The 12,001-nt window shown below is 40.8% G+C and overlaps 1 pseudogene; it reads left to right on the forward strand.

Moving 5' to 3' along the window:
• Positions 1-5,683: 5,683 nt before the first annotated feature.
• On the forward strand, positions 5,684-9,984 carry LOC147462292 (uncharacterized; annotated as a pseudogene).
• Positions 9,985-12,001: the final 2,017 nt, after the last annotated feature.

The following is a 12,001-nucleotide window of genomic DNA, read 5'->3' on the forward strand; positions in this document are numbered from 1 at the left end:
TCACGGGTGACAATGGCCAATGATCCCCCAGTGAAATAAATGACTTTAGCTAGTGCAAGTTGTGCTTCTTCTAAGGCAAGCGTTTTGAAGCTCGTCTGTAAGCTAACCTGTCTACTTTTTGACGATCCTACCTGAAAGTCAGGAGACCCATGGTTTGGAGGTGTAGTTCCATCGATATGAGAAGTTGGTTCCCTGCTTTGAGTGCTTCCATTGGTGGGCGTTACACCCAATGATCCCTCATACTGGTTTGATCTTATCGATACCGGGGTGTGATGGTAGAAAGTAGAGAGTTTTGATCTTTTGCTCGTGGAAAGCTTACCAATTAAAGCTTTTAAGAGCATAGCTGCTTCTTCTGCACCTAAGCCCTTGCACTTTCCTCCTTGGATTCTGGTATTGCCACCTAGCAAATGATCCCTTATTCTTGGTGCTCCTCCAGATTTCTCTTCACCACAAAAGTTACATTTCCAATCTTGATACTTATTTAAATTTGTGGAAAAATTCCACTTGGGTCCTGGACTTTTTCCACCTGCCTTTCGCTTGCCCTGCGAAGTGGTGCCCTGCGAAGCAGGACCTGGCATCGAGGTAGGAGGTCTCCTCAAGGAAGCCAGGCTTGAGAAACCAACATCACCGCTCACATTCCCGGTGGAAGACATACTTATTGGATGCCTGCAATACCAATAAACATAGCTCAGTATGCTATCTCTTCTTTCAAGTATTATTCAAGCCAAACATTAGTGTTATAATCAATATCACACACAAGCGTAGTAGTGAATCCTGAAGGGAATAAACCTCAATCTAATCAAACATGAGCAAGAAAATACAACGGTGAATCAAATATGTGATTAGTCCATCCCAAAAGTAGAGATAATCGACCAAAAGATTCACCTTCCTACCCCTTTCATGAATCAGTCCAGTCCAAAAAAGAACTAATGACCCATGATTGGAGCTCTAATCAAAATAGCAAGCAAATACAGCGGTGAATCAAACATGTGATCAGTCCATCCCAAAAGTAGAGATATCGACCCAAAGATTCACCTTCCTATCTCCTTTCATGAATCAGTCCAGTGCCAAAAGAACTAATGACCCATGATTGGAGCTCTAATCGGAATAGCAAGCAAATACAATGGTGAATCAAACATGTGATCAGTCCATCCCAAAAGTAGTGATATCGACCCAAAGATTCACCTTTCTACCTCCTTTCATGAATCAGTCCAGTCCAAAAAAGAACTAATGACCCATGATTGGAGCTCTAATCGGAATAGCAAGCAAATACAACGGTAAATCAAACATGTGATCAGTCCATCTCAAAAGTAGAGATATCAACCCAAAGATTCACCTTTCTACCTCCTTTCATGAATCAGTCCAGTCCAAAAAAGAACTAATGACCCATGATTGGAGCTCTAATCGGAATAGCAAGCAAATACAACGGTGAATCAAACATGTGATCAGTCCATCCCAAAAGTAGAGATATCGACCCAAAGATTCACCTTTCTATCTCTTTTCAAGAATCAATTCAGTCCAAAAACGAACTAATGACCCATGATAGAAGTTCTAATCAATATAGCAATCAATTTAGTGAATATAACGGTGAACCAAACATGAGATTAGTCCATCCCAAATGTAGAGATACCGACCCAAAGTTTCACCTTTCTACCTCCTTTCAAGAATCAGTTCAGTCCAAAAAAGAACTAATGATCCATGATCAGAGTTAAGTTTTAATTTTTTTTAAAGACTATTCATTTTTTTACCTTTAGTTTTTCTTCTAAATTTTAAAGGATGACCAAATTTAGAGGAAGCGGTGATGTGATGTGATGTCTACTACAGGGTTATATAGAGCCGCCAAATATGGAGGGGGTACATGACGGGGCCAGCGGGATTCTTGCTATGCCCGCCGGGCCCGCCGGGTTTCTTCATAAGCCCGCCGGGCCCGCCGGGATTGTTGGTTGCCCCACCGGTTCTACGTTTTCTATCGGTTTTCGTAGGTCATGACATTAGATATGTTATTAACATGAAAAAAATAGTGATAATAACAACAATAATTAACATTTAACAAAATGCGTCATCGCGTAATTAAAATCCCTGTTTGCACCTCTCAGCGGCTCTGTACCTCTCACACAGAACACCTTTGTCAAGCCTTTTCAAGCAAAGGCTTTGAACCTCTCTCATGAGCAGCACATTCTGCATTTTGCTCTGCAATTAGCAAGATCTTCGGCTGTGCACCATCATGACTATGAGGATGTATGGAAGGAAATCTACTGCCAAGGCTTCACCAGATAAAGGGAAGACGCCTAGGACCATGGATGCAAGGTCCCCCCTCACAAGTACAAAATCTCCTCGGAGCACCAACACCGCAAACACGAGAGCTAGCAAGGGGGAATTCTCTGTGGAGAAATCAGCTAAGTCTGGAGCGCTTTTTGCCGAGGATGAGACTCAATCATCTATAAAGTCTAGAGGTTGGTGTTCATTGTTCACATGTGTACATGGTTGTTTTGTTTCATTAGATTTGTTTTTCTTTCATGAAAGGTAGCAATTGTCATTTGAAGATTTTGAGGAACCGAGACCAATCGTTTTTCTTGTTAAATTGCATGCATGCAAGTGTGTGTATGGTATCTTGAGTGCTTTGCATTTTTTTTTCATTGCATGCATACAAGCGTATGTGCTATGAGATGAACACAAATTTAAAGTTGTAGGGTAGTGAAGGTTAACATATAAACTAAGGTACTTTACAGCTTTACAATACCAAATTTGGTACTTTACAGTACCAAATTTGATACTTTATAATTTTGGTAGTGCACATTTTTAACTTTTGCATTGGCAAGATCATCCATGTGCTAAAGAGTAGTTCAAAATATCTACATTGATTTTTGCATTACTGAAACATGTTTCCACATTGCAAGTAAAAACAAAATGGAGGAATACCCTCTTCTGACCAAGTTTTGATATACAACCGAAGAGCTGCATAAGGAGTATGGTATGAGCATGGAGGGTGTTCTTCCAAAGGATCTTACGGAAGAAGACCTCCTTGATAACCAATGGGTGACCGTTTTCAAGCAACACAAGTTTGCACGTTGCTTTGCTTTCAAGAATTGCCATGCGGCAACAAAGGACCCTGCAAGCCATAAGGAGGTCAAAACTTGGCAAAGGACAAACGGTGCCTCCCATAGCAGCCACCTGTCATCTATTTAGAAGCCTTGTCTTAAACAAAGTGGTACTAATCTCTGTACAAAGGTAGACCCCCCACAACATCACATAGAGACACCTGGCTATGTTATAGACCTAGAAAGTATCGTTGAGAGAGTGCTTCATACATGTGCAACTGCATCCGATAAGCTAAAAGAGTTGAAATCATCTCTATAGAAGAACAAGGAAACTTTGTTGAGAATGGAGGGTTCCAATGCTATTGCGAATTGGATAAAAGATGACATAGAGTACTATGAGCTGCAGCTTGCAAAACTAAAGCAAGAAAACCCTTGCAATGATGAGGACATCAAAGAGGTGGAGGCTGATTTGGGAGCCCGTCATGCATGCTTCACCAAATTAAAAACAATGAGGACATGAAGAAGCTTGAGAAGGAAGTTGATCTCCAACAAGTAATTCTTGACATCCACGCCTTGAGAAAGTGGTTTTGGTATTTTTGGCAGCTTTCTAATAGCTTATATTTACGGTTGCCTTGGTAGTTCTATAATACATTTGGTGGTTTATGGAAGTTTTTGGTACTTCAATTAATTTTTTTAGTATTGCTAGATTTTGACAAGTCTGGCAGTTTTGAAATCCTTTGGTAGTTTGTCATATTTGTAAAAGCTCTTGGTATTTTTTGGTATCTGTAAATCCTACTTTGGTAGTTTTGTCAGTGTCTAGTCCTCTTGCTTCTATATGGTAGTTGCATATTTTAGGTAGATTGGTAGCTTCAAGTAGATTTTTAGAATTTTGCCTATGATATTTTGGTAGTTTCTATTCATACTAGTATCTTTTGGGTCTTTCTGGCTCTACTTTCTTGTTTTGGTATCTTCTATCATGTTGTTATTAGACATTTGGTAGTCTGGTAATTTTGCTGTTTTGAGAGTTTTGGTAGTTTTAAATGTGCTACTAGTACCACTAAACCCTTAAAGGATGCTTTTGGTAGTTTTTGGGGCTACGCTTTGGTAGTTTATGGGGTGGATCTAACAAGGTTGCTTTGGTAGTTTTGGTTATGTTTGAATAGTTTATTTCTATCTTGGGTGTATTTATAATGCTTTTGGTACTACCTAGAAGCTTTTTGTACTAATTGGTAGCTCATGGTTCTGAATTGGTTTAATTTTTAATACATGGTTGTCTTCTATCATTGATGACTTGGTAGTTTTGGTAGTTTTTTGGTACTATTTGGTAGATGCCTTGGGGATTGCTTGCTAGCTTTTGGTACTAATTAGAAGCTTTTGGTAGAATTTTGTTTCCCCCTTTGGTGGTTTATGGTTGCTTTCTATCAATGGTGTTTTGGTGGTATTGGTAGTTTAAGGTAGTTATGGTAGCTTTTGACAACGTGGTTTTGGTGGCTGTTAGGGTTTTGTTTTCCTTGCTTATGTTTCAACTACTAATTGGTAGCTCATGCTTCTGACTTGGTTCTATTTTTGGTAGCTCATGGTTGTCTTCTGTCATTGATGACTTGGTAGTTTTGGTACTACTTGTTAGTATGATGCCTTGAGGACTGCTTTTGGTACTAACTGGTAGGTTTTTCTAACTAATCTGGTACCTTTTGGTACTAATTTGGTTCCCCCTTTGGTGCTATTTGTCAACAGGCTGAGTATCATATGCTAGAGGCAACATGGAAGGGAAGCACAAGGCCACACCTTCTTTGTGAAGCAGATAATTGCTGACGTTGGGCATGGGAAGAGATTCATGTTATATCCTAGTCCCGAGATTGTTGATTCGGTGGGTATGATCCACATGTTTGGTGTGTGTGCTGCATATGGTGAGCTATTGGAGTCCGTAGGAGTTGGAAATTTTACAGACATCAGTATCACCCCTTTGCTTCAGTGATTTGCTACAAAGAAGGGATCATTGTGCCAAACCTGGTTGTACCATGGTGATCCCCAAGGTGGCAAAGTCCTAGGTCACTGGGCATCATCTTATGAAGAGTGTTCTGCAAATCATATGCTTACTTGCATTGAATGCGAGGTTGTTTTTAAGTACATGTTTTTGCATAGGAGGAGGATGCTGCAGTGGCTAGGACCAGTGGAAGAAATGGAGAGGCGGTCAAGGATGGACAGGATGCCACAAAGTTTGTTGCAGGATGGGAGGAGGTTGAGGTTATTAAAGAGATAGGGGATGTTCTCCATGATTTAAAGTATGGTAGTGTGGAAGAGAAAGAGACGGAGAAGGGACAACACTATGATACCATGGGGGACACTGATGGAAACAGTGACTACAAGGACAAGGATGTTAAGAAGAACAAAGACAATGTGGGAGGTAAAGTCCCTCAGGAAGTGGAACTGGATGCTGACGGACAAATGCTCCTGATACCATGTCTGAAGATCATACCACTAGCAAGGATGAAAATAGGCAGGGGGAAGGTGCAACGGACAAGAAGGGAGTGGAAGAACCTAAAGGGGCAGGGGAAGAGACCAAGTAGGGGGTGGAGGCCAAGGAAGATGAGGGGGAGGCAAATAAGGGGTTGGAAGCCAAGAAGGGAGATCAGGGGGAGGACAAGATGGGGTTGGATGCCAAGGAGGGAAAAGGGGTGGATGATGCCAAGAAAGGGAAAGGGACACATGTGAAGAAAGGGGAACAAGCAAAAAGGAGAAAGGCAGGTAGAGCAAAGAACAGGGATGGGGCCAAGAATGCCAAGGAGGAAGTGGTAGTAGAGGATGCAAAAGTGCACATCACCAACGAGGGTGTGGATCTAGCAATCGGTGATGTTGTATAGAATCTGACATGTGATTCTTAAAATTTGGCAACCTTGTCGTATCTTTTTTGTGTGCAAATAAAGAAGCGCAACCGTGCCCATGATTGGATGAGGTGCCGCACGTGCCCAAAGTGGTGGGTGATAAGCCTGTTTTCCTTAAGAACCTACGGATAGTGTGGGAAAGGCATCGGGATTTTGATGCTAGAAACACAATTCTGGTGGATGACTGTAGATGTAGGTCACTAAAAAATAACTATGAGAACTATCTTGTAATAATCAGATCATACTACCCTATTGTGGTAGGAAAAGAACACCCTTTTTACTTGGCGAACCTCATTTTTCCATGGTTTCTTGGATCGATACATGATCGGTACCCAACAACATACACTCGCAAGAACCCTATCTTTGGCATAGAAGATGATATTTCTGGGTATGTTACAGATGGAGGGTTACTCTTACATACTTGATCCCCTTGACCTAGGAGATTCCTGAATTGTTGTGCTTGGTGAAACACTGTCTTGGGATCTTGATCTCTAGTGTCTTTTCTTGTGTTGTCTAGTAGTTTGTAGTCTAAAAGAATATTTTTTGAAATCCCTGATATGGGTGTTAATACAATGGTGAAAATATACAAAATTTGGTGCTAGAATAGAGACAAATTTGGTGCTATCTAGTACAATATTTTCTTAAGAATTTGGCACTGTTCACTTTATTCTAGTAGTGAGCCATGTTGTCTATCAGTTTTGGAGACTAGGAAACTTGAGCAAACAATCCTTCTTCTGCCCCTTCCCTTCATAGTAATCCCGCACCCTCCTTTGGAACACCCCCTTTTCTCTCACTGTCTAGCTCGATTATCGACGTTTCTTCCTACGGCTCCGGCTTTTCCACTGTCAGCTCCCTCTCTCTTAATACTGATAGCCGTTCTTCGGCTCTTTGTAATTGCCACAGTGAGTTACCTCACCCTACCAAAATCACCCAAACACTGTGGCTATCCCTACCATTTCACTGTACATAGGCGTGCGTGAGTCACGGGACTTTTCCCATATCTTCTTAAAAAACCCTCAATTAGCTAGTCATTGGCCTAGTTGAGCCAAAAAAATATAAAATATAAAAAATATAAGTATATTATGGCCCATGCGTATGTAAATATTTCTTTGTATATAGGGCCTAAATAAAAGATTTTTTCATAATTATTTTGGTATTTATTTAAATATTTCTACCTAGGTGTGTGTTATTTATGCTCTGTACATTGCCTCACCATTACCACAATTTTTCTTACCATTTTTCATACTCTTTATTCCATATAAAAATATTTTCATGTAAGCTTCTCTTATATTTGGTGTAACTCCACCCCAACAAAAATCCAAAAAAACTAGTTTTATTTATGTGTATATTTTTTCACTATTGTGATTTTTCCCTTCCTACATCTATTTTGTCTTTTTTTCTAAAAAATTAGAACACCAAAAATATTTATCTTTTTATGGTAGCCTCATAATGAGAGAGATTTCTTTTGACCCCTTTATATTTTTTTCACTTATATTATTTATATTTGACATGTACATATTTTTTAGACCCCTCAATATTTGATTTTCTTAGTTGTACTATTCACTTATATCATAATCTCAACAATATCTTCAATTATAGACCTACCAAATAAGGTCAAGGGTAGGTGGCATGCATACATGCACTATGGAGGGCTCACTCTTGGAGGTATTCAAAAGAATCATCCAAAGAAGGACCCCACAAGGACCTTGTGCAGTGGAAAAAAATGGTCGGTTTTGCTGAATTTTTAAAGTTCACTTGCTCTCCAAATTTGAAAAGGTGATACAAACAAAAGTTGTAGCTCGTAGGCTGAACTTTAGCCTCAAATTTTTTCATATTTTTTTGAGCTACGAGGTGTGAGCTATGATTTTATTAGTGGACCCCAGTTTTCCCATGCTATGCAGCCACACTCTCTCTTCCACTTTATCATTTTCCTCTTTCACACACACTTCTCCACTCATCATCCCCACCTCTCTCACCACTCCTCTCTGCACCCTACTCACCTTCTCCTCAACCTTGAAAAATAAGAGAAACCATGGTGAACTCATACCTCCCACACACAATTCCATTCCAAAATTGACCACCTAGTCTCATTTTTCCTCCTCCAATTTACCCATATCTATTAAAAAAACCACAAAATTCAGCCTCTTCTCTTAAAAGACAGCATCATGGTGGTTGATTACTCAGCTTCAATTACCTTGTCTCTCAAGGAAGGTCAAGAGTGGAGAAAAAATGTACCGTCAAAGCTAGTGGACCGTCAACAAGCGTCAAAATTGGCCCTACTCAAGACACTTGGAGCATCAACCTTGTAAGAAATCCACCTTTTCTTACCTCTTAAGAGTTTTTCTTCCTTATTTGTATCCTACATGGATACTCCCATTGTAAATATCCAATTCCATTTGTAAATTAATACTAACTCTACTAACACTAACCCACTATGAAAAGTCCTATCACCTCCATTTCTCTCCTCTCTCTTTCCCCACCAACTTCTTGATAATTCCAAGCAAAAGAAATTAGATAAATTGCTGAAAATCTAACCCAGCCATGGTTAGAGGAGTAACCCTAGCCTTCAAAATTGCTATAAAAGGAGGGTGTAGCTAGCACAAAAGGGGGAGCCATAAGCAAGAGCACTATGCTATAGCTTGAGAAGCCAAGCTCAACCTCTCTAGAAGGAGCTCTTGAGTGGAAGCTCATTGTCTTATGCATGTGCATGTGTTGTAATAGGAGATTAGCAAGGGAACTCTATGCCATTGTAAGAGAGAGAGTGATCACTCAATTGAGAGTAGGAAATCTATCATTTCTCCTACTAGTGTAAGCCCAACATTTGCTGAATCAAAGAGGGTGGATTTGGACTTAAGCTTGGATACTTTGTCTCTCTTCCCACGTGAAGTAATGGACAACAATGATGTGTAAGTGTCTTGGTGTTTTTTTTGGTTAAGTTCTTGATAGCTTGTCTCTAGTGTTGTCATCAATTTAGCCATAAATCCCACATACTGTAAGAGGGTGACAGGGTGGAGAGGACTCCCCTGGCCTTAAGACAGTGAGTGGGGTGGCTTTTCTTGTGATATGTTGTGGTGTAATTTACTCAAGCTATGTTGAATAAATACTAATATCACTTTGATTGGTCATGACAGATTTGTAAGAAGGTATTAGTGCAACAAACACCCCCTCCCCCTTCTCTCTCTTTCTTACATGGATAATTGTGTTTGCTTGATCATTGCCGATACGTTTCAAAGCAGCCCGAGCACTATCTCTCTCTCTCTCTCTCTCTCTCTCTCTCTCTCTCTCTCTCTCTCTCTCTCTCTCTCTCTCTTTACGCGTCCTAGTTCGCATCCAAAACTAGGTGGTGCCCCAAATTTGTGTAGGGTTAGGTTGCGGGTTTGTGTGTGTGTTTGTTGTTTTTCCAACCCCAACCCAATTGAGCAGCACGGGAGCCTTGAAGGGTGTCTAGAGGTTGCTCTTCTTGTTGCCCGCCCCGGACCGCTTCAATACTACTTTTACCTTTCTTGCACCGATATCCTCTTCTTCAACTTTTCCTACCACTCTTTCGGGCTTCATTTCGGCCTCTGCCCTCACTAACCCCTTTGCACTTGTCACACAATCTAGCACTTCGACTCCCGTGGCTTCCTCGTCTAGGAAAACCCTCTTTAGCATGGAAGAGATTCAAGGACTCACCACTAACCTCCCTGTGGAGGAATTTGATATCTCCCCTCCTTCCTCAAAAGGTACCAAAAGCTACGGTGCTCCGGTAGGTCTACCCTCTCAAAAGGGAGTACTCCCCAATCCCCCCCTCATTGTACCTTTCTCTTTTGGTTCTTTCTCCTCATCATTATCCACTGCCCCCTCTCCTTTTTGCACCAACGCCTCTTCTCTTAATCCTATCCCCTCTTCTTCCCCCCTCCCCACCCTTCCTACCATCACCAAACCTCAAGAGTTTGACAAAATAGTGGATTGTTCATTGCAAGAATTCAAGACTATTAATCTCAAGCTTTTTGAATCCAAATGTCACCTCCTACACCTCTAAAACCTTTGTGCTAGTAATAAAGCTCCCAATAGCTTGTGCATGAAACCTCCATGCTTGGTTTTGGAAGTTTCCAATGCCCAAGCCCTTCTCTTAGTGTAGTTTGTTAGATGTAACATAAAATACCAACTTGATTGTTTCGACGCGTATATGCAAGCCCAAGCTCTCCTGGTAGAAAACCTCCAAAAAAAATTTGACTTCTTCCATGAGGTGGTAGGACGCTTAGAAGATCTAGTTAATAATCTCTCACCCATATCTCTCCCTAGAGTTCAACCCAAAGCATGGACCAATCAACTTATTATGTGGAAACATTCTTCTCTCCTAGAGCTATATGCTTTTGTTCAAAACTCCATCCTACAAGAAAATTTAGCCACTTCTATTGAATCAGCAGCTCATAATGCAAGAAAGAGATCCCAAGAGACCCTCTTTGCCAAAGCAATGGCTTTACCAAAAGAAGACACCATGGGGGAGCTCATTCAACATGAGGTCACCACTCAAATGAGCAAGCTCTTCTCCCAAAAGACACCTTTGAGCTTTTGTAAAACCCTTCCTCTAAAAAACCATTCACTTCTACTCTCTCTCTACCTTCATCTTCCCTTACTAAACATAAAGCTCCATTTGGGAAATACCCTCACCAAACATTCAAAAAACCTTTTAATGCTTCCTTTGCTCCCTCCCCCTCCACCACCTTGCTTGCAAAAACCTCCTCCTCTTTGGGCCTTCTTCCCCACCCATCCCCCATTTGATCCAATCTCCCAAATACCCCCTTAATACCCCTGCAGTTTCTAGCCACACCTCTTCCACCCTTTTTCCTCTCCCCTATAATTCTCCCCATCCCTCTTCTAACCTTCCGAAAAAACCTAAATATTCAAAAAACTTGCAATGGAGGAGGAAGTAGCTATTGAGCACCCTACTTCTTGGGTCCATATGCTCTTCTCCAAACCCCCTCTTTTTCCTGTTTTTTGGACCCCTCAAGCTTTACGTGTCACTTCTCCAAAACCACATCAAAATTTCCTCGATCATTTATTCCATAGAAGCTTCCATCCTTGACATTCATTTCTTCAAGGGACCCTCCTTTTTTCACTAAGGGATTCCTTGATTCTCATTGCTTTCAAAAGAACCTTAACTCTTACAACTACATTCCCTGGCAATATTGGCACCCCACCCACCAGAAAGTCGCTTTTATCATTTCAGAGCTAGAAAGATATATCATTAGAGAGAGCTTCCTGGAAGGGTTTCTTACCATTTGTAACCTTTTTTTACAAAGGCTTAGAGCAAAGGGGCTACCCCCATGCTCTCCTTCTAAACTGTTTCTCCCTTATCTCTTACAATAATAGAGATTCTCTCCCTCTAAAGAAACCCAAAATGAAAGACCCCCCCTTTGTGGTCAAAATTCCCTTTTCACCTTTTACGCACAACCTCAATCTCTCTCCTACCTTGATCAAACCTCTCACCCTTCAACTCAACACCACACCTGAACTATCCCACCTCCCTAAGCATTTGATTTGTTGGCTCAATGTGCCCAATGTCAGGAAGATGCTAACGTCCAATTCTTGCACCTCTCTGTAACCCCCCCCCTCTCTTAGTTTGGTGTCATGATTTTATTTTGGTATCCTATAATTTCCCTTTTCAGTTCCTCCCTAAAATAAATGGTTTCTCCCCCATTTTTTGAAATATATACCTTCATCATTCTAGCCTCTCTTATCTTGATATGACCCCACAAATGGTCCACTTTGTACCAAATAAGACCTATATTTTCTTCTCTGTACCAAAAGATGCCAATATTTACTTCTTTTTACCAATAATACTTCTACCCTCCTCTTAATCCTCACCTTGGTACCCACTTTGAGTTTGGAACCCCCAACCCTTATTTAAAAGCGCCCAACCCTTGAAAAATAATTAACACTACTGATGAGTTTTATAATAGCAAAACGTGTTTAGTGTTAATTCTCTTGTTCCGCTTCCCCCCCCCCTGCCCAAAAAAAAATAAAATCTCTTCACACCTTTTCCTTTTCATGGTAAGTTTTGCTCGCTTTAGTGCATAAAATATATTAACTCAAAAA

Source organism: Adiantum capillus-veneris, chromosome 2 (genome assembly GCF_014529385.1).
Source record: "Adiantum capillus-veneris isolate H3 chromosome 2, ASM1452938v2, whole genome shotgun sequence".
In the NCBI taxonomy this organism is placed as follows: Eukaryota; Viridiplantae; Streptophyta; class Polypodiopsida; order Polypodiales; family Pteridaceae; genus Adiantum; species Adiantum capillus-veneris.